The following is a 27278-nucleotide window of genomic DNA, read 5'->3' on the forward strand; positions in this document are numbered from 1 at the left end:
TGCGAGTGGGCGGCAAAGTTCAATCCGACGATGAATCAAGTTTGGCAGATAGTTACATGGATGAAGCTAATTTCAATTTTGTGGTTGACCAGACCTCTTCACCGCTCATGGAAGACCTACTACTTCACTGTTGGTTCTGAAATATATCGGTTTTGAACTTCTCATTCTTGTAGATTTTGTAGTTTGCAGTTGGAGAGAGAGAGAGAGAGGGCAAGCTAATTTCAATTTTGTGGTTGACCAGACCTCTTCACCGCTCATGGAAGACCTACTACTTCACTGTTGGTTCTGAAATATATCGGTTTTGAACTTCTCATTCTTGTAGATTTTGTAGTTTGCAGTTGGAGAGAGAGAGAGGGGGCAAGTTTAGACTTGAGAATGAGAATGAGAATAGAGATGGAGGCGTTTGGGGAGGCTGAAATTATTTGCCCTAAAAATATATTTGTTTTTCTGGTGGCCCATCATCCATGGGCCTGTAAATTTTGAGGCCATAAATTTATTTTTTAAAATATAAAAAAGTATAATAATAAATTTATAAAAATACATTCATTTCCTTTCTTTTTTCAAATATGATTATTAGTCTTTCGTCTCTTATTCTTCATTAATTAACTAAACACCGTTAAACTTATCCTTCCCTTCTCCTCTTTTTTTTTTTTTTTTTTGTAACTTATATTATCCTTTCTTTTCTTTGTCATTGTACCAAATATACCTTTTAGGCTTTGTTTGAATGGAGGGATTTATTAGAGTGATTTGAAGAGATGGGAAAGGAAAGGAAAGGACAGTGTACAGTGTGTTTGGATGAAAGAGATTGGATAGAAAATAAAGGATTGGGAATTCCCTCCAAATCTGACAAGATTTGAAGGTAAAGGACACAAGTAAAATTTTCATTAAGAACCTTCAGGAAAGTTGGAGACGAAGACAGTGGAAGGACAGTGATTGCTTTTGCTACCCTCATCCGCCGTCGTTTTCTTCTTCTCCCCCATTTGTTCGGCTCTTGCTTCAATTTGGGCTTCTTCGATTGCGATGGGAAAAAACTGATTGCCTCTTAATTTCAAATTTGTTGGGTGCAGAGTGTAGGGTTTCTGCAACTTTAGTTTTTGAAAAAGGCCGTGGATGGAGGTAGAAGGAGGTGGCAGGTGGTGATGGTGGTTGAACAGTGAGGTTGAGAAGAGGGTTTTGGGGGCTTTGCGAATGTGGTCACCGGACTCAGTCACTAATCTCCCCAATTCAGAGCTCAGAGAACTCTATAAATCTCTCTCTCTATATATACACACACACTATACATACATATAGGAAAGATGATGACGAAGACATTTAAAGGAGCGAATGTGTTCATTTCTCGAAACCTAGTGCCGCCTGAAATCTTTGATTCGCTTCACGACGATCTCAAGCACAACGGAGCTGAGGTTTTCCTCTGCTCCGATCCTTCGCGAAACGGCCCAAACGATTACCATATCATCTCCTCCAACGACCATGTACCAAATCACAATTCATTTCACTTGAATTTCAGTCTAATTTTCCGTTTCTGACAGACATTCTTTGGTTTGCAGGAGAAGTTTGACGATCTCAGATCTAAGGGCTGTAATTTGCTTGGTATGGTTGCAACTTTATCCTAACAATTTCGTCTATATATGCATCTATTACTGTACTGTTATAAAGATTGTCACATTGTTTTCCCCTTTTAAATCTCCACTGTGATACTTAGAGTTTTGTATACCCTGATGTTAAGTATTTCAAATTGTTGGTTTTGGATTAGAGATTACTTTAATATATTTATGTAAGTGTCATTTGATATTTTGTAGTTTCTGTTGTTTTCTTGAATTTATTCCATTGTTGGTGCTGTTTTCTTTTTTATTTCTCACATTATTTCCAAGAGCCATACGGACACTTTCATGATTCAGCACATATATTCTTTCCCCATAAATGTTTATAATTCAACTCAACTCAACTCAACAAAGCCATTTCCCAAATACGTATAACTACGATCGTAAATTTTTGTATACTTGAATTAGCTGTCAGGTGTCCTGGTGAGCAGGGATGGTCATGTTTTTCAGTAACCAAATAGTGTGATTGATTATGTCAAGTGCCCCTACAGTGATTTTGGAACACACAGTCATCAATTTGGGATAGAAGCGCGTGCATTGAAATGGTCCATTAAATTTCTGTTCTTCATGTCTAATTTGTTGAGAATGAGAGGGACTGTTACATAAAAAGGTGCTAAGAAAAGATGCTAGATAGCATATCTGGTAAAGTCTGTAAGCAGTCATATTAGAGAAATGAGATAGAATCCCACCTTCATCTGTGTTAGGGGGGGATTTGGGTGGGGAGAGGGCTACTTCATGTCCATTAGCCCAAAGAAAAGGTGGTTGTAAGAAATGTTGATTTTGATGTATATTTTATTTTGTTCAGGTCCTCAATGCGTGCTTTCCTGTGCAAAAGAACACAGAGCACTGCCTAATCAAGGGTTCACATGTTGCTTCGCAATGGATGGGGTCAAATTACTAGCATCTGGTTTTGAGATGGATGAAAAGGTATTATTCTTGTGCTTGAACATATTGTATTATTATTGATATTTAGGTTTAAGTATTAGACACATTTAATGCAAGTAGTCAATCATAAGCTCATGAACTTTAGAAGAAACAAAATCCAATAAGGTTTAGACAATTTGATCTAGCAGCTATGACTGCATATGATGTAGAGTCTGTCAATAATGGCTATTTACAGAGAAGGAAAAGCTACTTAATGTTTTAAACAAGGTGTGCTATTTTGAAACTGGAGCCTATTATGAAGCACGCAATTGAGGGCCTTATATGTTGTATGTTGAGGCAATTTAGTGGAGCCTTTGACGAGTCTAGGGGTCTTTGTGGTCTAGGGGCGTCTTTTGACAACTATGATTCCTTTAAGCTCTATATTATGATGAATGCATGCCTTACATGTTTGTTGAATCTTGCAATTTTGAAGACAAAAATTTTACTATTTAAGTCTTCTACTCCTATAATCTATATGTCCAATATTATTTGATCTTATTGTTGCATAATTTAACTTTAAAACACTAGCTATAATTCAGGTAGTATGTCTTACTCCTTCATTACTAGTATGTTTGGATAAACTGGAAGGAAAAGAAAGGGAAGGACAAAATTAATGAGGAGAATTTACCTGCCATTAGTTGAGTATCTCTTGTTTCTCATCTTATATGAGAAACATAGGGAGAAAAAGAAGGATCATATTTTTTTTTGAGGAGTAAGTGTTAAATGAGAATTCACTTATTTCCATGATCTTTCCCTCCATTTTCACCTACTTTTTGGGAGGAAAACAAAAAGACTTTAAAGGGTTAAGAAACCTTGCCTTTCCTTCCTCAAATTTTAACTGAACATTACCTTTTCCTTCCTTTTATTTTCCTTCTTTTCTTTCCACCTACCTCACTCCTAACACAACGTAGGGAAAGGAGTAGACCGTGTAGGTTTGAAGTCCCACTCCCATCAGGTGTGGGGCTTTGGGTAGGGTGGCTTCCCCTCCTTGTGCAGCCTATGCAGTTAGACTAAACAAGAAAGAATAAAGAATCTCGAATGGTCCACAATAAATGCTATTTATCTACTGATGAGACTAATGAAAAGATATTTTTGAGAAAAATAAAGATCATTATGTGATTTTTATAGATTTGAAGAATGCTTATGGTGGAGTCTCTAAATATTTGATATGGTAAAATTTAGAATAGAAAGGAGTAACAACCATATAGATTGACATGGTTAAGAATAAAATAATGGACCTGTGAGCATGGATAGTTAGAACAGTTCTGGGAGAAGAAGTGAAATTCCAGTAAATTTATGCGTACACACCAAAAATAAGCATTAATCCCATATCTTTTTACATAATTATAGATGAATTGACAAAACACATTCTGAATGAGGTTGACGAGATATCATATATGTTGATAAATTGTTTTAATTGATGAAATTAGAGCAGGAAAAGTGCTAGATTAGAGGTATAGTAAGAAGCTCTAGACTCAAGAGGGTTTAAGATAAGTTAGACCAAACTTGAATATATGAGATGTAACTTTAACTTAAATAGAAATACAAGTTTGGATATATTTGAGTACTCAACTGTTACTAGATTCTAAAAAGTGATATTTTTGTTATGTCGGCTTGATTATTATTCTCACAAAGAGAAATTGAAGATGATGTTAGCAATAAAATTAAAGCAGGATGAATTAAATAGAGGAGTGCTTCTAGCACATTGTGTGATGACATTACGTCTAAAATTGAAAGATAAATTGTATAAGAGCGTTCTTAGAGCTGCTATATTTAGTAGGACAAAATGTTATTCAGTTAAGAAACAATGTTTTCAAGAAATGAGTGCCAAAATGCAAATATTGATATGGATGTGTGGCAAGACCAGAAAAAATGAAATTAGAAATGAGCACAATTCTGAGACAAATTTTATTTTATCAAAAACCTGTCAAATAACACACTGACCCACTTTTTCCGTATGGGACTTGAACCTTGACCTTTCACTTTGGGAGGTAGAGGAGATGCTACTAGGTCACAAACCTTTGTGGTATTTCTGAGACAGTTGAAGCAGCAACCATCGGTGTTAAATGACATGAAATTTATTAAAATGGTTTCACCATCTGCAGGATGACCAATAATTGCTATAGTGAGGAAAATTGGCGTGGTTCATATCGAAGATAATGTTAGGGGAAGGGGAAGGGGAAGACAAAACTAATATGGTTAAATAACAAAGATGGATATGATAGCAAAAAAATATGGTGACACATGTTCCACTAATGTTATGACCTCTGATGAAGTGAAATGACGAAACAATTTTCATGTAATTGACCTCAAATGGTTGGAAAAGCCTTGTTGAGTTGAAAAGAGTATGGTCATTTTAGTGACTAGTCTTGTATTGGCTTGGAATGGGATTATTGGCTAAAAATATATGAATTGTAGAATGTAGTGTTGGCCATTTCTTTCTACTGGTGTTATAGTAGGAGGGACGCAAATGAAGTAATGAACCAAGTTGTTCTTGAATAGTTGGGGCTTGGTTTGTCAATGAGCTTGTTCAAGCCTTTTCGATTAACAAATGAGTTGAGCTTGACCTTGATATTCAAGCTCGTTTCATAAACAAGCTTAGCTTGAACAGACCCATAATCGTGAACAGGCTTGGTCCTTAGGTTATTTAAATTTACTACTCTATAGTCTGGAAGCTTATTTATATAAGGCCCATAGCTTAATATAAAGTTATAAACAACCTAGAGGTTTATTTAAAATTTTAAATACCACTAGCCTTATACAAATAGAACCCATGTTTGAAGGCCCATACGTTCTATCAATTGTAGGCCATTTGATTGAAATAAATAATAGCTACAGTTGAATTTTACCCATCAAGAAATAATAAAACCCTAGTCACCTCACCCCTTTTCTCTCTCTCTCATCATTCTTTTTGGTCTCTTCTCTCTTTTTGCAGATCAAAGGGTTCTTTCCATCTTTCTCACTCTCACCATTGTTGCAATCATCATGAAAACATTGGAAAAGCCCGTTGGAGATCATATGCTATGAAAGAGAGAAAAATCGAGAAACCCATATATGCTATGACCATGAAGGAGCAAAATAAACATGCTGGCTGTCTTTGTGGCTGTGTATATTTGTGTCTATATATATATATATATATATGTATGTATGTATGTATATAAACGAGCTTGAACAAAGCCTAGCCCAACCTCGGTTGAACAATGCCTAGCTAAACCCAAGCTTAGCTATGTCAAGCTTGTCTGAACATTTATCGAGCCTGAATACGGCTTCGAATTTGGCAACTTGAGCCCGAACATCTTGAAGCTCAGCTCGGCTCAGCTTGGTTCATTTGTAACCCTAATAGTAGAAATATAAAAAGAAGAGAAAGGAGAGAATTGCATAAAGGCTTGAATGAGATGAATTACTCATTCACAGCTCTAGTACTTATAGTTAAAAAGAGCACATGCTTATATTACAAGAAAGGAAACGAAATCAAATCTAAATCAAATCATAACATATTCTAAAGCATATTCTATGGCATATTCTATGGCATATTCTATAGCATAGTCAAATCTATGCTATTATGGTAAGTCATTCCATAAATCGTGGCTATCATATATGCTAACATATAGTAAAATCTCTGCTATTATTGTAAGTCATTCCATAAATCGTGGGATCATATATGATAACACTCCCCCTCAAGTTGGTGCGTGGATATCTAAAACGCCCAACTTGGACAATGCATTCTCAAACACAATCTTGCTGACGCCCTTTGTAAGAATGTCTGCAAGCTCCTGAGAGCTTGTGACAAATGGAGTACAAATTTGACCAGAGATGATCTTCTCTCGAATGAAGTGACGGTCCACCTTTATATGCTCAATCCTGTCATACTGAATGGGATTTGCTGCTATGCTTATGGTAGACTTGTTGTCTCAGTAGAGTGAGAATGGAAGCGACATTGGAAGGCACAAGTCTGTCATCAAGGTTTTCAACCATAGCAACTCACCTACCCCAAGAGCCATAGCCCTATACTTTGCCTCTGCACTAGATCGAGAGACAACATCCTGCTTCTTACTGCGCCAAGTAACCAAGTTACCACCAATAGTGGTACAATAACCCGAAGTTGACCTCCTATCTGAAATTGATCCTGCATAATCAGCATCTGTCCAAGCCTCAATACGTAAGTGACCATGATTGGTAAACAAAATACCGCGGCCTAGACACCCTTTTAAGTAGCGAAGGATCCGAATAGCTGCATCAAGGTGAGGGGCACGAGGAGAGTGCATGAATTGACTCACGACACTCACGGCTTAAGCAATGTCAGGTCGCGTCATGGATAAATAGATGAGCTTCCCCACAAGTCGTTGATACAACAACTCCCCCTCAGAATCAGCCAACCGATGATTCTGCTCAATCGGAGTATCAACAGGACGAGCGTCAAGCTGACTAGAAGCAGAAAGCAAGTTAAGAACATACTTGCGTTGAGAGACGAAAATGCCAGCCTTGGAGCGAGCCACCTCAATGCCCAAGAAGTACCGTAGGGGACCAAGATCCTTAATCTCAAACTGACGGCCAAGATAGCTCTTAACCTCATCAATTCTGTTAGTATCATCGCCGATAAGAACAATATCATCGACATACACAATGAGAGCAACTGTCTTACCGCCTGAATGACGTAAAAACAAGGTATGATCAGCTGCACTTTGATGGAAACCAAACTTGAGATGTCAGTGCCAAAGCGATCAGACCAAGCTCGAGGAGACTACTTGAGACCATACAAAGAACGACGAAGACGACATACCATACCAAATGAGCAGGAGAACGAAAGCTCGGACGAGGAACCATGTACACTCCTCCTGCAAACCACCATTGAGAAAGGCATTCTTGACATCTAACTGAAATAGAAGCCAAGATCGAATCGCAGCAACGGAAAATAATACACGGATGGTATTCATCTTGGCAACAGGGGCAAAAGTCTTCTGATAATTTATGCCATAAGTCTGAGTATAACCCTTGGAAACCAATCGGGCCTTGTAACGAGCAACTGACCTATCTGGATTATGCTTAAATGTAAACACCCAACGACAACCCACAGCCTTTTGTCCAATAGGAAGCGGAACCATGTCCCAAGTCTGATTTTTCTCAAGTGCTTGTAGTTCTTTTGTCATAGCATCACGCCATTGAGGTTGTGCTAGTGCACCTGCAATATTAGAAGGAAGAGGAACCGAGGCATCAGAAATAAGAAAACTCCGATAAGAGGGTGAGAGAGCATAATCAGAAACAAAATTAGAAATAAGGTATGTACAAGAACGTTTACCCTTTCGAAGAATAATGAGCGATCATCAAGCGAAACAATAGCTTGAGAAGGCGGAGCTGGTGCTAGGGCAGTCGATCGTGGGAGTAGAAGCTTGTACCTGTTGTCTCCGACTATAAACTTGTGACAAAGGAACAATTCCCCTTGTTGGAGGGGTATCACGAGGAGGAATCATAGAAGATGAAACAGGTAACAGTAGAGGAGTTGAAGACGGAAGAAGGTGATCATCTATTATATTCAATGGGAACCATTCACTTTGAGAACCAATTGAACCACTATAGTATGGTGTGTGCTCAAAGAAAGAAACATCCATGGATATAAACCGCTGACAACTAGGAGGATGGTAGCACCTATAACCTTTTTGAGAGTGAGAATAGCTCAAAAATACACACTTCAAAGCCTTGGGGTCAAGCTTTGTACGAGTCTGCCCCAACTGCTGAACAAAGCACACACACTCAATGTAATGACTCGAACCCGAGGGTCCGAATCGCTAACCGGGTCCTTACCCGAACCCGAGGTCAACTAAGGATATTACCGTCCTTTCCTATGTCAATACATAATATATGTGTCATCCCAGGGTTTATAATAATAATAATAATAATAATAATAAAAAAATGGGATCATAGTTACAAAATATGTCAAAACAGTCCACTAACCCGTCAAAACCTGTGGAAGAGCGTCGTCCGCCACTTTTTTTCCGTATCCTGAAAAAAATGTTAAAATGATGGGGTGAGCTAAACACTCAGTAGGAAGTGTCTAAGACACACTTCTTATGACCCTGTGAATCCATACAAAGAATAGGGGAAAACGTAGACGGGATCAAGCTATATGAGATACACATCAATAACCACAACAAGTATATAATAATGTCATCAAAGCACAAATACACCAAATATGCTAATGAGGTGCAATGTCATGCCAATGTCGCTCCCCATTTTTCCAAAACAATTCCTTTTTGCCGTTCCAAACCGTTAATGCAATCCGGCCTATAGCACCTCTATGGCGCCACGAGGGAAGGATTAGCTAGCTTTCCTCGACCACATGGCACCTCCATGGCGTCGTCTGGGCCTAGGTAGCTCAACCCCACTAGAGTCTCTCTCTAGCTCCCTCTAGATCACATTAACACCATGGACCACTAGGCACCTCATAGGCGTCCGGGTTTTCGCAACCCCTTTTTCCAAAATCATTTCCTAAAAACAAGTTTCAATTTTCTTTTAAATCATTATACCCATTTCTTGCTCAATGCCATGCATGAATGCTTCATGCCTTTCAATGCCAACACAATTTACAATTTCCATATATACAACATCAATTACATTTGCATGCTTTGAGGTAATTGATACAATAATCCCACATGTCAATTTTATAGATTAGAGAAAGAGAGAGAGGATGGCTGAGAGAGAGAGAGAGGATGAAAGAGGCGCAGCCCTCATTATTTTTCTCATTTTCATATATTTCCAACCCTTACACATAATACAACATATATATATACAATACAAGAAAGGCCTATTTACATAATGGCCACAAATCCTATGTCTAATTACAATATAATCCCAACATAAATACCTATTTACATATAACTATTTTAACACTCCCCCTCAAGCTGGAGAATATATATCATATAATCCCAGCTTAGAACAAATTGCTTTTAACCGATTATGACTAAGAGCCTTAGTAAACATATCAGCTAATTGATCTTCAGACTTCACAAATGGTGTAGAGATGTTCCTGCTCAATATTTTTTCGCGGGTGAAGTGACAGTCAACTTCAATATGCTTGGTTCTTTCATGAAATACTGGATTGGATGCAATATGAACAACTGCTTGGTTATCACAGAACAATGGAATAGGAGTCTTGACTATTAACTCAAGTTCCTCAAGAAAGTGTTGTATCCACATTAACTCACTAGAGGTATGAGCCATCGCCCTGTGTATACACTTGAAGTGGCGGTGGCACTTGAGGTGGCGATGGCACTTGAGGTGGTGGAACATCAGCAGATGAGGGTGACACAACAGGCAACGGAAGCAACAACTCTGTATCTAAGGACGAACCAGGTGAAGAAAAATAAGGAGTGTCCTTAAAGAAGGTAACGTCCATGCACACAATAAAGACACACTTAATGGCACGAGGAGACAATTTATCAGTGCCAGGGCGTAATACGTGAGCAAAGCACACACACCCAAAAACACGAGGCGGTAATGCGAATAACGGCCGGGTAGGGAAAACAAGGGAATAAGGACATTTCCAATTAAGAACAGAAGATGGCATACGATTAATTAAATAACAAGCAGTTAAAACAGCATCTCCCCAAAATGCCTTTGGAAGATGCATATGAATCATCAATGTCCGAGCTATTTCAATTAAATGCCTATTTTTCCGTTCGGCTACACCATTTTGTTGGGGAGTATAAGAACAAGAAGTTTGGTGTAAGATGCCACGAGAGTCACAAAAGGTAGAAATGGCACCTTTGACATATTCCATAGCATTATCAGATTGTAGAGTTCGTATAACACAACCAAATTGAACTTCAATTTCTTTTAAAAATAATTGAAATATGGAAAAAAGTTCAGAACGGTCTTTTATTAAAAACAACCAAGTCATCCTTGAATAGTCATCAACAAAGGTAACAAAATAAGAAAAACCTGATTGACTAGGTTGACGAGTAGGACCCCAAATGTCCGTATGCACCAATTCAAATAAAGAGACCGACGATTAACAATACGAGGAGGAAAAGACACTCTATGGTGCTTCCCCAACTGACACGACTCACAATTTAAAGTAGATACCGACTCAAGGAAAGGTAATACAGACTTCAAGTATTGCAACGAGGGATGACCTAACCGATAATGCCACTTGTATACAGACATCTGGGAATGCAAAGCAGCAACAGTAGTGGAAGGTGTGCAATCTAGATAGTATAAGCCATTTCTGTTAGTGCCCCCACCAATCGTCTTCTTCGTGTTGAGGTCCTGAAAGACACAAAACGAAGGATAAAATGTGACAAAACAATTGAGTGCCTGAGTCAGTTTACTGACAGAAAATAAATTAAAAGGAAATTTTGGGACCAATTGCACAGAAGATAAAGAAATGGATGGGGTTAGTTTTATTGTTCCCTGGCCAATAATGGAACATGTTCTACCATCAGCCAAAGTAACAAAAGAGGGGAAACGAGACTTCTGAAAGGTAGAAAATAGAGATTCATCACCTGTGAGATGGGTAGACGCCCCAGAGTCAATAACCCAAGGGAGGCTGAAGTCTGTAAATCGGATAAGCATGCGATATTACCCGATTGCGCAAAGTTAACCATATCAGTAGAGTGGGGATGTGTACGGTTAACCAAGGCACTGAACTCAGTTTGGGAGAGTATCACACTGTCACTAGTAGGTGCAGATGATGGCAATACAGAGTTTGGAGCAGATGGGTGGTGGTGGTCAGGAGGGGGATGAGACCCAGCACTATCAGAAGAAGCCACTACTTGATTTGCCCATGCTGGTTTCCCATGGAGAGCCCAACAATGCTCAACAGAGTGGTTAGTACCCCTACAGTGGCTGCAGTAGCGAGTATCAGTACGTCCACGACCTCTATCACGGCCACCACCACCACCACGAGAACCTCTCGAAGTTCCTCCATACCCTCTGTTGTTATTGGGAGCATCACGGCCTTTACTTTAGAGGACTGTGGAGAGATAGAATGAACCATTATAGCTGAATTTTCTTTCACTGTGGACGTCCCATGTGATTGTTCTGAAACACGAAGCAATCTGGCATAAATGTTACCCAGAGATGGGAGTCCTCCATCACCAGCAAGGATGTGATCCCGAATATTTTGAAGGCTAGGGTGCAAACCACCAAGAATATTAGAAACTGAAAATTCCTCACGTTGTCTCTTGAGAACGTCAAGATCAGTAGTTAAGGGATGGTACTGATTCACCTCATCTAGCAAGTTTTTGAAAGTACTGTAATACTCACTGATGCCTTGAGCAGAGGGATCAGATTGACGAGAATGGAACATCTTCTCATATAGGCAGTATATGCGAGAGACATTTGTGTCCATAGAGTAGGTTTCTTTAACTGCATCCCATATTCACTTTGCAGTGGTGAGAAACATAAAAGTAGATGCAATAGTAGGTTCCATACTATTCCACAACCAGGACATAACCATATAGTTATTAGCTTCCCAATCATCATATGTTGTGGATGTTTGAGGTGGAGGAGCTTGTGTAATAAACTTCAGCTTTCGTCGGGCGCCTAAATATGTCTTCACTGCTTGAGCCCAAAGTAAGTAATTTGAATTACTCAATTTCATAGTTGTAATTTGCAGCCCGACACGATCAACATGTGTTGCAGGAGTTTTATTTTCAGTAGACTCAGAAGAAACAGTTGAATAATCCAACTCCATGTCTCAAATGTATATGTAAACTGACCAGAGAAGAAAAAAAAACTTATCTGGCCCAGGTCAAAGTCACTGCTGCCGAATCTGTCCCGAGAGGAACAGAAGAAAAAATAGAAGAAACTGCCAGAACAGGAAGAAAGGGTCGAACCAGACCCGGATCTGAAAACGGGTCGGATCTGAGCCGAATCTGAAAATGGGTCGGATCTGAGCCCAATATGAACACGGGTCGGATCTGGATCGGATCTAAGACAGGTCGTCGGATCTGGGTCGGATCTGAAAAACTGGTCGAATCTGGACCGGATCTGAAAAACGGGTTTAGGTGAACTTGGATCGGGATAGCCTTGCGCCTGCAACCAAACACTACCCTTCTCCTTCTCAATCAACGCCGGCGAGAGCTAAAACCTGCTACTGTCAACAACGAGATCCTCACCAACACAAGGCGAGGCCCCAACCACAAATCTCGACTGCAGCAAGGAACCACACTTACGACAGCCACCGGCGTCAGCGAACAGCGAACGGCGAAGTTGTCCAACAGAGGCCGGATCGACGATGAACAGCGATCCCTTCACAAGCTAGTACACACCCTAGCACTGCAGTAGCGACTTCAATAGCCGGATCTACTCTCTGATACCATGTCAATTTTATAGATTAGAGAGAGAGAGAGAGGATGGCTGGGAGAGAGAGAGAGGATGAAAGAGGCGCAGCCCTCACTGTTTTTCTCATTTTCATATATTTCCAACCCTTACATATACTACAGCATATATATATACAATACAAGAAAGGCCTATTTACATAATGGCCACAAATCCTATGTCTAATTACAATATGATCCCAACATAAATTCCTATTTACATATAACTATTCTAACACCACATACCACAATTTATCATTTATGGCAATTTAGACATACAAGGCATGCTTTGGAATAAAATTTACGCATTTAAATTCCAATTAGTCAACCTCACATTCATGGCACATAAACACTTTAAGCATGTTAGAATGTTTTATATAATATATATATATGAGTGGTGGGTCATTATGTATTTACAGATAGTTGATAGGGCCCTTGTGTTATTAAGTGAGACTTGTACCCTTTATATAAGCCTACATAGGCTTATTAGGTCTATGTGTTAAATATCTACAAGACATGGTCTCTCTCTCTCTCTCACTCTCTCTCATATGATTTTGAACATGGTATTAGAGCTACACGATCATGGGTGTGAGAGTCTGTAATTGGGTTGTTCTTGTAAAAGATTGGAATCGCGATTCGCGATTGTGGTGTTGGTGGTCTCTGCCGGCAGCTTCTCGTTCGTCGTCATCCGCAGCTCCTTGTTCACCATCGTCAGAATCTGCAGCGTCGTCAGATCTGAAGCTTGTTCGTCGTTGTCTCTGCCTTGTTCGTCGTCGCCGGCCTTTTTCGTTGTTAGCGAGCTCGCCGACATCTGCCGTCTTGATTTGCAAAGGTGAGGTTCATCCTTTTTGGCCGGAAGTTGTAGCGATCGCTGCTTATTGATTTGGCCGTTACTTGTGATTGGTTTGCCGTCGTCTCCACTGCGTTGTTCTCCGGCGTCTGTGAAGGTGTGAAGAAGAAGACCCGTGTTTGGCTACACGGTTATGCTATTCCAACCCTGGTTTATTAAACCTGGATAGCCCATATCCGGCCCGTTTGACCAGATCCAAATCCGGACCGTTTGACCAGATTTGACCCATTTGACCAGATTCGGACCGTTTGACCAGATCCGGCCCGTTTTCCAGGTTCGGCCAGAATACAAATTCTGTAATATATTTTTTTTTTTCTCTTCTCTGTTTTGGCTGGATTCAACATGGCGTCTAGTTCAGATTTGCTTTCTCCCACGAATAGTCTTCATTCTCCCATGACTTCAGTTAAACTCAATGGGAAGAATTACATACTGTGGGCTAAATCTGTTGCCATTTTTCTCAAAGGCAGAGGTCTTGGTACTCATCTGACTAAAGATAAACTCAAGGCAACTGATACTTCTTTTGATGCATGGGAAAAGGAAGATGCTCAAATCATCTCTGTGATGATAAACAGTATTGAACCCCAAATCAGTTCAACTTTACTTTATTTGGATACTGCCAAGGAGATATGGGACAGATTGCAGCAATTGTATTCTGGGACAGGTAATATCACTCGTGTTTATGAGCTCTGTAAGCAGTACTTCAATCCTGAACAAGGTACTCACAGTATAGAAGAATATTATTCCAAAGTTATGGGAGTCTGTGAAGAGCTGAATATGTATCAGCCCATTATTGCTGATGTTTGAAGTATGCAACAACAGCGTGCAGACTTTAATGTTGTTCGTTTTCTTACCGGTTTATCATCAGCATATGAGCCTTTTCGTGCACAGATTATGGGCAGTCCAACACTTCCATCTCTTGCTGAGGTGTTTTCTCGCCTTCAGCGTGCTACACTTGCAAGTGACACCTCAACTTTGAATACTGGATAGAGTGGTGAGCGTTCAGCATTGGTAGTTTCAAAGGGTGAACATAATGCTTACCGTGGCGGTCGTGGGGGACGCTCCACACGTGGTGGTCGTGATTCACGAGGAGGACATGGCCGTGGCAGGGAATCAAGAAAATGTACTCATTGTGGTCTTACTAATCATACTGTGAACTTTTGTTAGGACCTTCATGGGAAACCATCTAGTTATGCAAATCAAGTTTCCTCCTCTCTGAATGATGTTGCTTTTGGATCTCACAACGTAGCTGAATCAGATACGGTCCCTGTTCCACGGGATGAGTATACTCAGTTTTTGTCTTATAAGCAAGCATCTAATTCATCTTCCATGGCTACCTTTGCCCAGTCAAGTACTGCACACACGTCTGTTGTCTTCCACTTGCAGTCCTTGGATCATAGACACTGGAGCATCTGATCATATGACTAGATGTTCTTCTCTTCTATCTGATTTTAATTCTGTACCTCCTTCTTAAAGTGTTACTCTTGCTAATGGTTTATCCACTAAGGTTTCAGGTTTGGGAATAACTCAACTTAGTGATTCCTTGTCTCTCTTGTCTGTTTTACATGTTCCTCAGTTTCCCTTTAATTTAATGTCTATCAGTAAACTTACTAAATCTCTCCGGTGCTCTGTTACATTTTATCCTACTTCTTGTGTGTTTCAGGATCTCAAGACGAAGAAGAAGATTGGTACGGGGCATGAAGCTGGTGGCTTATATTATTTTGATTTGGAACCTTATCCTGTGGCTCTTCAGTCTTCTCTGTCTCCATTCCAGTGGCACTGTCGTCTTGGTCACACGTCACTTCAAGTTTTGCAGCGTCAAGTTCCTAATCTTAGTCATTTAAAATTCTTGTCATGTGAAGTTTGGCAACTTAGTAAGCACCATCGCGTGTCTTTCAAGTCTAGGGTTAATAATCGTGTCTCTAGTCCTTTTCATTTGGTTCATTCAGATGTATGGGGTCCAATAAAGCATTCTTCAATCAATAAATTTCATTATTTTGTGACATTTGTGGATGATTATTCTCGCCTGACTTGGTTGTTTCTAATGAAAGATCGTTCTGAGTTATTTTTAATTTTTCAAATATTTCGAAAAGAAATCAAAACTCAGTTTGGATGCTCAATTCGTATTCTACGTTCTGATAATGCTAAGGAATATTCTTCAACTCCTTTTGATACATATCTTAGTGATAAAAGAATTATTCATCAAAATTCATGTGTTTATACCCCTCAACAAAATGGAGTTGCAGAACGTAAGAATCGACATCTCTTAGAAGTAACCTGTGCTCTTTTGTTTCATATGCGTATGCCTAAATGGTTTTGGGGTGATGCTGTTCTTACTGCCTGTCATCTTATTAACCGTATGCCATCCTCTGTATTAGATGGCAAATCTCCACATTCTATTTTATTTCCTAATTCTCCCTTGTTTTCTCTTACTCCTTAGGTTTTTGGGTGTGTATGTTATGTCCACAATCTTGGTCTTGGTTTTGATAAACTGGACCCGCGTGCCACAAAGTGTGTATTTCTTCGCTACTCTCGTTTCCGTAAAGGTACTTGCTCGTGTGTCACTAATCATCCCATTGCTCAATATGTCTCTTATAATTCCTTATCGCCATCATTCTCATGTTTTTCCTCTCAGTTGTCTACTACATTTGTTCCTTAGACTGTGCAGGATGCTCTGTCTGATTCGGGCTGGAGGAAAGCAATGCAAGATGAAATGGATGCTTTGCATCAGAATGACACATGGAATCTTGTTCCATTACCTCCAGGTGCCAAACCTGTTGGTTGTCGCTGGGTATATATTGTGAAGTATCTTCCAGATGGGTCCCTTGAGCGTTTAAAAGCACGTTTTGTTGCCAAAGGTTATACCCAGACTTATGGCATTGACTATGATGAGACGTTTGCCCCCGTTGCTAAGATTTCTTCTATTCGTGTTTTGATTTCTCTTGCTGCTAATCGAAATTGGCCTCTGTTTCAGTTAGACGTTAAAAATGCCTTTTTGCATGGTGACTTAGCAAAATAGGTTTATATAGAGCAACCACCTGTGTTTGTTGCTCAGTGGGAGTATCTTCACACTGGTTGTCGCCTTAAAAAGGCCCTGTATGGATTGAAACAATCTCCACGGGCTTGGTTTGGAAAATTCTCTGAGGTGGCATTAAAATTTGGTCTTAACAAATGTCAGACCGACCATTCGGTGTTTCACCAGCGCACTAAGGCTGGCTTCATATTTCTTGTGGTGTATGTAGATGATATTGTGATCACAGGTGATGATTCTGAAGGCATTGTTAAGTTGAAGTTGTTTCTACAATATCGATTCCACACTAAAGACTTGGGTAAACTTAGGTATTTCTTGGGTATTGAAGTTGCTAGATCCAAGAAGGGTATAAGTTTATCCCAACGAAAATATGTGTTGGACTTATTAGAAGAAGCAGGTATGTTGGGTGGTTGTCCGGTTGATGCTCTTATGGATTCAAATACAAAACTTGTGTTTGATGAGGGTGATTTATTTAATGACCCGGGCAGATTTCGTCGCCTTGTTGGGAAATTAATTTATCTCTCTATCACTCGACCTGATATTTCATATGCAGTTAGTGTTGTAAGTCAGTTCATGGGAGCCCCTAGAATGCCACATTGGATTGCTGTTCTTCGGATTATCCGATATCTCAAGCGAGCTCCAGGTTTTGGGTTACTATATAAATCAAATGGTCATCTCAGGGTGGAAGGTTTTACAGATGCTGACTGGGTTGGTTCTCCTTCAAATAGGAGATCTACTACAGGCTACTGCACATTTGTAGGAGGGAATCTTGTTACGTGGCGAAGTAAAAAGCGAACGGTGGTAGCTCGATCTAGTGCTGAAGCTGAGTATAGGGCAATGGCCCATACCAGTAGTGAGTTGACATGGATACAAAATTTTCTAAAAGAACTTGGGTTGACAGTCGAAGCTCCTACTCCACTGTTCTGTGATAATCAAGCAGCAGTTCACATTGCATCAAATCCTGAGTTTCATGATAGGACCAAACATATTGAAGTTGATTGTCACTTCATTCGAGAAAAAATATTACGTGGGAGCATCTCTACTCCGTTCGTGAAGTCTGAAGATCAATTAGCTGATATGTTTACCAAAGCATTGGGTCATAACCGGTTAAGAACTATCTGTTCCAAGCTGGGATTATTTGATATATATTCTCCAGCTTGAGGGGGAGTATTAGAATGTTTTATATATATATATATATATATATATATATATATATATATATATATACATGTGTTGGGTCATTATGTAATTACATATAGTTGATAGGGCCCTTGTGTTATTAGGTGAGACTTGTACCCTTTATATAAGCCTACATAAGCTTATTAGGTCTGTGTGTTGAATATATACAAGACATGGTCTCTCTCTCTCTCTCATATGATTTTGATCAAAGCACAAAACACTTTAAATCTAGCATGCTCTTTCACATAATTTAAATTAATATATAGATGAATTCAATCTTTACTTAATATACAATTATCATACTAAATACACAAAACCCTCATAACCATAAACAAATTAATTCAATTTAGGCATGCTAAGACCAAATTTAGAGAAATTAATTCACTAAAATCAAAGAATGTGTATATTAGAAACCTTTACCTCAAAGGATGCAAAAAGCCCCAATTCCAAGCCCCAAATTCGAAATCCCTAGGTCACCAAATCAAGAATCGGCTCTGATCAAAACGAAGAGCTCAACGAGCTCTCCAACAATGCCTAAAGCGGTGCTAGCAAATTCCCAACAACAAATCCAAGATCAAGGCTTGAATTTGTGAGAAGGAAAAAAGAGAAAAAAGAAAAGTGAGAGACAGATATTTCGTGAGAGAGAGAGAGAGAGAGTAATTGAGGCCTGATAATGGCCTCATGGCCATTATAAAATGAAAGATAATGGTGGGCCCCAAAAATTGATTTTCTTTTAACATTAATTGTTTGCTACCACAAAAATTCATATATATATACTAATCATATTATAACCACAATTTAACATTTAACAATTAACTTATGCACAAAATAATTACACATGAAATGTAATGGACCCATGACACAACTCCCGTACATGACAATTCCGGTAGCGGGTCCCACGTGGGACCTCCCTGCCCGAAAAACAGAAAAATGCCGTAATGGAAACCATTGCATTTTTTAGAGTCATGAACTCAATGGAATGCCCCTAACCAACTCTTAGACACAACCAGCACACCCCACGGTGTCCGGCACGCAAAACGAGAAAAGACGAAAATACCCTAAAAAATCAGGAAAATCCCAAAAAATGGAAAATGATAAAAATCGGGAACATTACACCCGAAGACTCGCAGAGGAATAAAAAAAAGAGATGAATCGGGATGTAAGATTAAGAGTGGGGCTGCAAAGTTAAGAACCCCAGAAGGAGTCCTATTAATGATGTAAACAGCTGTAAGAACTGCATCTCCCCAAAAATGACTGGGGAACATTCATGCCAATGCAGATTGGTCTGGCTAAGTCAAGGATGTGGCGATTCTTTCTCTCAGAACGACCATTCTGTTGAGGAGTTTTAACATTAGCCATTTGATGCTCAATCCCAAATTCTATACATAACCGTTGTACCTCCCCATAAATGTACTCTGTACCCTGGTCAGATCTGAATTTTTTAATGGTACGACCATATTGAGTCTGAACCATTGTCATAAAATTTTTAGAAATGGTGTATACCTCATTTTTGGTTTTCATAAGATAAACCCATGTAACACGACTATGATCATCAAAGAACAACATGAAATATCGAAATCCAAGACTAGAAGTAATTGGGCAAGGACCCCACACATCTGAATGAACAAGATCAAAAGGTGTTAAAACAGATTTATTACTACTAGCAGGATAATTGGAACGAAGATGTTTAGCCATATGACATGTCTCACAGGGAACACATGCTCATATTACAAGAAAGGAAACTAAATCAAATCTAAATAAAATCACAACCTATTCTAAAGCATATTCTATGGCATAGTCAAATCTCTGCTGTTATGGTAAGTTATTCCATAAATCGTGGCTATCATATATGCTAACACTAATAGTATGGTCCCATTCTTTTTTCTGATACTTTCTATTATCTAGTTGAATAGGATTGTCCTGGACTTTGTTCTTGCACAATTTAAAAGTCTATCACTTTATCGTTTTTAGTGCTCTTGTTCATTTTGGTTTCTAATACATTAACAGTATCCATATTTGTCACTGGATAATTGTGTTTAAATTTTTGTGTGGTTCTTTTTGTCATTAGCTAACTAGAAGGATCCCATTTATGTTTTCCTTTTTTATTGGATTGGTTTTAAACTATAGACATATTTCACATAGGGCTATTTCATCATTATCATCATTGCGTTTATCTTATATGAATTGGGTTGGCCACTTCCATTCTTTTTTTATTACAAGTCAGATCTCCTATTGTATTTAAATTTTCAAACTAATTTCTAATTAGTTCATTTCATGTTAGTTTTGTTGGCCTTTTGTCTTTTGCGTGTTATGCAAACTAATCTTCCTTTCCTCATCAGTGCATCTATGTATCTTCATTGTAAGTGTTGTGCAAACTTAACTGGCAGGTTGAAGAAACAGTATCTTTCTAAATGGGGGCACTTAACCCTTATAAAGAGTACCCTTTCAGTCTTCCTACCTACTATCTATCGTTATTCTAGATTCAAGTAGTAGTCGTGAGGAGGATCGTGCATCTGTAGAGGAACTTTTTGTGGGGAGGTATGGGTGATGAGTTTAAGTATAATTTCGTGAACTGGGAGAGGGTGTGTAGTCTATTTAGATTGAGGGTTGGGGGTTAGGAGGTTGATTCTTTCAACAAAACTCTACTAAGCAAATGGCTGTGGAGGCTTGGGTCAGAGAGGGATAGGCTTGGGGGGAGAGTCGTTTAGAGTAGATATGGCGAGGATTGGGGTGAGTGGTGCACTTTGGAGGGCCCGGTGGGTGTATATGTTTTGAAAATTCATTCCACCCTATATGTTTTGGAAATTCACTCGAAAAGGGTGGAATGAATTTTTAAAATATATTCACTCTAGGGCGAGAATTAGGAGGCATATCTGGTTTTGGACAAATCATTGGTGTGGGGATCGGGCTCTTCCTAGTGTCTTTCTGAGACTTTATAGAATTGCGGTGGAGATGATGATCTCGATCACGGACTGTTATCGGCTTGATGGCGGAAGAGTGACTTCGGATGTGCAGTTTTGGAGGTAGTTTCAAGATTGGCGGAAGGAGGGGATCATTGGCCTTTTGGATTTGCTATATAGTCAGAGGTTGATGGAGGAGGGTGTAAACGAGTGGTCTTAGGTGGACTCTATCAATGGTAGATTTGAGGTGCGCTCTTTCTACTGGCGGCTGATGGGCTTTCAGGGCCCCTCCTTCCCATGGAAGGTAGTTTGGTGCAGAAAAGCCTCCATCGAGGTGGCTTTTTTAGGATGGATGGTGGCTCTAAGGAGAATTCTGACTATTAATAATCTGAGAGAGAGGTGAAAGATACTGGTGAAGCGTGTTACATGTGCAAGGGATGAAGAGACAATGGATCATCTTCTTTTACATTGCTCAGTTGCTAGAGTTGTGTTGTTTGGAGTCCATTGGCTGTCACCGAGTTCCACACAGAGCATGCTCGAGTCTTAGAGGAGTTGTATAGTGGGTCCTTTGGCTTGTGATGTTTGGTGGGTGGTTCCTCTGTGTGTGGTGGGGCTCGTGGAAGGAGAGGAATAGGAGGGCTTTTGAAGGGGAGTCCGGCCTTAAAGTTTGCTATTTTGAGTTCTTTATTCTTTTGGGTAAAAGGGAGGAATTGTAAATCTTTAGATGGAGTTGTTGATTTTGTTGATGGCTTAAATGTATAGTTATTGTGGCTAGATAGAGAACCTTGGTTTTCTGTAATCTCTGGGTGCACTCTCCTTTTGAGCACTTCTAATGAAGGCTTACTTATCAAAAAAAGAAAGAAAAAGAAAGTTTATTCTCTTATTTTTAACTAATGGGCACCATTTCTCCTTCCATGTTGATTATTAAGCTTATATCTTCTTGTCACTCCTATTATCCATCTCAACATTCTCATTTCAATTACACAAATGCAATGTTGTTGTTTCTTTTTTTATGCCCAAGGATTCAAATCCATGATCCATCCATCACCAAAGGAGTCCAAGATGAAGTCACCTCTTCATCTACTCCCATCCTTGAGACATCATATGAACAAAGAGCTCCATTTCCTCAACGTCTCAAGGAACCCTCCTACTTTGACAAACAAGGGGAGAAAATTCAAGACATGATGGAAGTCTTCAAGCAATTAAAAATCAATCTACCTCTCCTCGATGTCATCAAGCAAATCCCTCCATATGCGAAATTTGTGCACATGTGAGACGTGAAGTATACTATAGATGAATAACCACCAACAAAAGCCTAACTGAACAATGACGTGGACCACAAATGCCAAAACATGAAAAAAAAATGCGAAACTCCCCAAAAATATCAATTCCCAATCATACATGATACAATAGTCCGCTAAATATGACATGATATGCAATACGAGTCCATAAATTCCATAGAAGCAATATCATTGCAAAATAAGCTCATGCTCTCAACTACATCATTTAAGCACAAAAAGATTTCAAATACAGCAAAAAGATGAACAAAATTTCCAAGTAACCCAAAATTTGCAATTCTATTGCCTTAACCCCAAACCTGAATGGCGCATTGTCCTCAATGTGCAATGAGAACAAAAATAAGATAATGAGATAGAACAATGTTACCATGGCAATGAGGAGTGTCAGAAAGGCAAACCGAACAATTAATGGAAAGCAACAAGCAAGGTGGCACACCCCCAAACTTGTAACCAAAAACCTGTCAAGATAGACAACTCGGGACTACCATGTAAGAGTAAACATGTGCCCCCATTGGGCTAAGAGAATAAACAACATCATCATGCTAAAATAATAGACAGCAAGAATACGAGAGCCATAGAATAAACGCACCAAAATAGAACAGTATGATATCATAAGACATTATACTCTATATATTAGGCCTGATGAGTGACCACCATTCTATTAAAATTTTCTTGTAACTTATTTGACTTTTCTTCTTCCTCTTGTTCTTTTCTTTATTATTATTATTTTTTTAATAAATAAAAAAAAAATCAAATAGGGCATCACATTCTCCATTTTGCGTAAGGCTTATTTACATCCAGTTACTGGTTCTGAAATTTGAAAATTCATCCTGAACTGTCACATTGAAGAGGCTTGTGGAATAGCATTCTTTTTATTCTGGAAAGATGCAAAAAATCATGGCACACTGTGGGTATTATAAGTGTCAAACCATTACTCATTTTTATGAACGGTTTCAGATTTTGCGTGGAAGTTTGATTTTGCTTCTCTGTTATGAGTGACTCAATCTGGAATAGGTAACAGAAAGTAATTAACATCCTGAATAAATTATGATCGGAACTCCAGAAACGGATCAACCACTGATAGTTGATGAACACACACACATATATATTTTAAGGGATTCATTCAATTGATTCTCATGTGCCAAGGTTTAGCTTTTTGAATTTGGTGCACATTAACTTCAATTTGAAGGCAGATATTAATATCCATGTATACAATTTAAAACCTAGGTTCAGTTTTCTATATTAGATGTTCAGACTGTGACTGTTAAATTCCCAACATTTAGACTGTTATTTACTATTATTATTTTTGGTTAGAAATTATTATTATTTTGCAACAGCATTTAGACATATGAGACATTAAAGATATCTCTGTTCGAAAGGTGGAGAACACTTGGCTGGTGTGTCCGCTACATTGCATATTATGAAATGATAAATTGAAGAATTGCCCAAGGATTTCATAATCAAAACATCTAATCAGATCCTTACTCGAAAGGGGTGATTTTCTTAATGATAATGTATTCTATAGTATGGGAATTTTTTTTTCTTAATTACTGTGGGAGTCTCTTGTTTCATTATAAATATTGTATGTATTGGAACTTGAATGAGTTGAATTTGATATAACACTTCTGATCTTAAAAACAAGCATCCTTTGGTTGTATGTTAATATCGGTTTTTATACTTTGCAATGTTGGGTTCTGTAATGTGGGTATTTTTCTACAACCTTTCTTTATGCTATATGGCACTGGACAAACTACCCCCCTGCTCTTATATATGATTCTCTTTCTGTCACTCCCTTCCCTTCCTCTTGAACCCTAACATTAGTGTTGATTCTTTGGTTCATGAACTACTTGTAGGTTGAGATTGGAAAGTTGGTGACTTCTATGGGAGGAGTGTTGCATGCTAAAGCGTCTATGGATGTTAGCTTTGTTATTGTGAAGAATGTTTTGGCTGCAAAGTACAAGGTTTTCAATTTTCCTTTCCATTTTTTCTATCAAGTGTTCTATTTAGTGTCCTACTTTCTCTCTTTCTGTGTTTAATATCTGACTATCATCTATCGTATGAGGAATGAGCTTCTAAAGTTTCAAAATCTCACACTCTAATGACTATAGTTATTTTCTCATCTTTTTAGATAGACTTAATTGCCACATTGGTTTATAAGATTGTCGGACCACTCTCTTGAGCTTTCCGAGGGGCTCCATGTAGTGGGTTTCTGAGGGGTGTGGCCTTGTGGGGTTACTCTATCATGATCCCATACTAGAAAACCTTGTTTCATTACCTCCTTACCTCATGGTGATGCTGGAAATTGACAATCTATTACAGTTAATTTAGTGTGCTTAGAGTAAGTAGGCAAATAGAAACAGAAGGATGAAATGAAGAAGCAGTCAATCATTAGTTCACAACATTTTTTCTGGCAAATTAATAGAGGATTACACCTGTTGAAACACTTATATGTATATATGTATTTATGCTGGGGTCTTATTGTAATTAGATATAGGGTTTGTGGCCATTATGTAATTAGGCCTTTATTGTATTGTATATAACTCCCTTTATATTTTAGGGTTAAAAATATATGAGAAAATGGGCTGAGCAATTTAGTCTTTCTCTCTCGCTGTCTCTCCTTCTCTCTGTATCTCTATGTTCAATATATACAAATCTTCATCTCTACATGGTATCAGAGCGGATCGAAATTGTGAGTGTGGGAAATTACAATTGCATTGTTCTTGTATAGATCTAATCTGTAGATCTATTTAGAGCTCGTGACGGTGGTGGTGTTGCCGTTTTTTGGTTGTCGACGAACTCGCAGCCTTCTCTTGTTGTCGCTGCTCGTTGCTTGGTCTCAGATCTAAAACCCAGTTTGGTTACTCGCGTTGTTGCCGTTTCAGTTGTCAACGAATTCACCGTTTTCTCTTGCCGTCGATGCTTGCTGCTGCTCACCGGCGGCTGTCGTTGTCGTTGCTGCTGGTTGTTTGGTCACCGACGGCTGTCGCGAGGTGCATCGCTGCTGCCGCTGCGTACTTGCCGGAGAGCTGAGAGACGAATGGTGTTTGGCTACAGGGTGCTCGCTATCCTAATCCAGATTAATATAATCCGGATTTGTTCCGACCCGGTTTAAGGTCCGGTCCGTTTGACCCGATCCAAGATCCAGACCGTTAGACCCGATCCAAGATCCGGGCCATTTGACCGACTCAAGATCCGACCCGTTTAACCCGATTCAAGATCCGGCTCGACTTACTTACCGGGTCTGTTCTGCTCCGAGTCTTCTTTTGTTCCCGGTTCAACTCTGGTCTGGCCTTCTCAGGTGCAACAACTTCTTTGGTTCCTCGCTACAGATTTGGCATCTTAACTATTTGGATTGCAAACCTTCCACTGTTGCTTTACATTCCCAGATGTCTGTGTACCAGTGGCATTATCGGTTAGGTCATCCCTCGTTGCGGTATTTGAAGTCTGCTTTGCCTTTCCTTGAGTCGGTGTCTATTTTAAATTGTGAATCTTGTCAGTTGGGTAAGCACCATAGAGTGCCTTTCCCTCCTCGTATTGTTAATCGTCGGTCTTCTTTATTTGAATTAGTACATACGGACATTTGGGGTCCCGCTCGTCACACTAGTCACTCAGGTTTTTCTTATTTTGTTACCTTTGTTGATGATTATTCAAGGATGACTTGGTTGTTTTTAATAAAAGACCGTTCTAAACTGTTTTCCATATTTCAAATATTTTTAAAAGAAATTGAGGTCCAATTTGGGTGTGTTATACGTACTTTACAATCTGATAATGCTATGGAGTATGTCAAAGGTGCTATTTCTAGTTTTTGCGACTCTCGTGGTATTTTGCACCAAACTTCTTGTTCTTATACTCCTCAACAAAATGGCGTAGCTGAACGGAAAAATAGGCATTTAATTGAAATAGTTCGTACATTGATGATACATATGCATCTACCAAAAGCATTTTGGGGCGATGCTGTTTTAACTGCTTGTTATTTAATTAATCGTATGCAATCTTCCGTTCTTAATTGGAAATGTCCTTATTCCTTTGTTTTTCCTACTTGACCATTATTTGCATTTCTGCCTCGTGTTTTTGGGTGTGTGTGTTTTGCTCACATATTACGCCTTGACGCTGATAAATTGTCTCCTCGTGCCATCAAGTGTGTCTTTATTGGGTACTCTCGGACTCAAAAAGGTTATAAATGTTAGGATCCTAGCACTCGTAAGACTTTTGTGTGCATGGACGTTACCTTTTTTGAGGATACTCCTTATTTTTCTTCACATAGTTCGTCTTTAGAAACCGAGCTACTGCTTCCGTTGCCTGTTGTGTCACATTCATTACCCTGTGACCCACCACAATCACCTTATGTGCCACCGCCACTTCAAGTGTATAGCCGTCGATCACGAGTAGCCCCCCCCCCCCCCAATTGTCTACTTCCATTGAGGCTCCTCCTGCTACTGATGATCTTCCTATTGCATTACGTAAGGGTGTTCGCTCATGTGTCACTGCACACCCCATATCTAACTTTGTTTCCTATAAAAAGGTATCGCCCTCATTTTCTTGTTTTTTATCCACGTTATCTGCTACTGCTGTTCCCAAAACTGTGCAGGATGCTCTATCTGATACAGCTTGGCGCAACGCCATGATAGATGAAATGGATGCTCTTCATCATAATGGGACATGGGATCTTGTTTCCTTACCCCCCGGTTCCAAAACGTTGGTTGTAAGTGGGTCTACACTGTCAAATATCTCCATGATGGATCTGTTGAGCGATTGAAGGCTTGCCTTGTTGCAAAGGGATACACATAAACCTATGGTATTGATTATGATGAGACTTTTTCTCCTGTTGTGAAGATTTCTTCTATCCAAATCCTTATCTCTATTGCCGCCAATCGCAATTGGCCATTGTTTCAATTAGATGTGAAAAATGCTTTCTTACATGGTGACTTACATGAGAGGTTTACATGGAGCAACCACCTGGATTTGTTGCTCAGGGGGAGTCTCGTTATGCTGTATGTCGGCTTAAAAAGGCCCTGTACGGATTGAAACAATCTCCAAGGGCTTGGTTTGGAAAATTCTCCGAGGCGGTACTTTCCTTTGGCCTTAACAGATGCGAGACAGATCATTCGGTATTTTACCAACATACTAAGACTGGCTTTATATTTCTTGTGGTATATGTAGATGATATTGTTATAACAGGTGA

At 39.3% G+C, this 27278-nt stretch overlaps 1 pseudogene; it reads left to right on the forward strand.

Annotated features, from left to right (window-relative positions):
* The first annotated feature begins 482 nt into the window (after positions 1-482).
* The window catches only part of LOC132311130 (uncharacterized), an 84975-nt pseudogene continuing 58179 nt past the window's right edge, over positions 483-27278 (forward strand).

This window comes from Cornus florida, unplaced genomic scaffold, assembly GCF_030987335.1.
Source record: "Cornus florida cultivar Cherokee Brave unplaced genomic scaffold, ASM3098733v1 CherokeeBrave_3.0.0_Hap2_Chr06, whole genome shotgun sequence".
NCBI classification, from domain to species: domain Eukaryota; kingdom Viridiplantae; phylum Streptophyta; class Magnoliopsida; order Cornales; family Cornaceae; genus Cornus; species Cornus florida.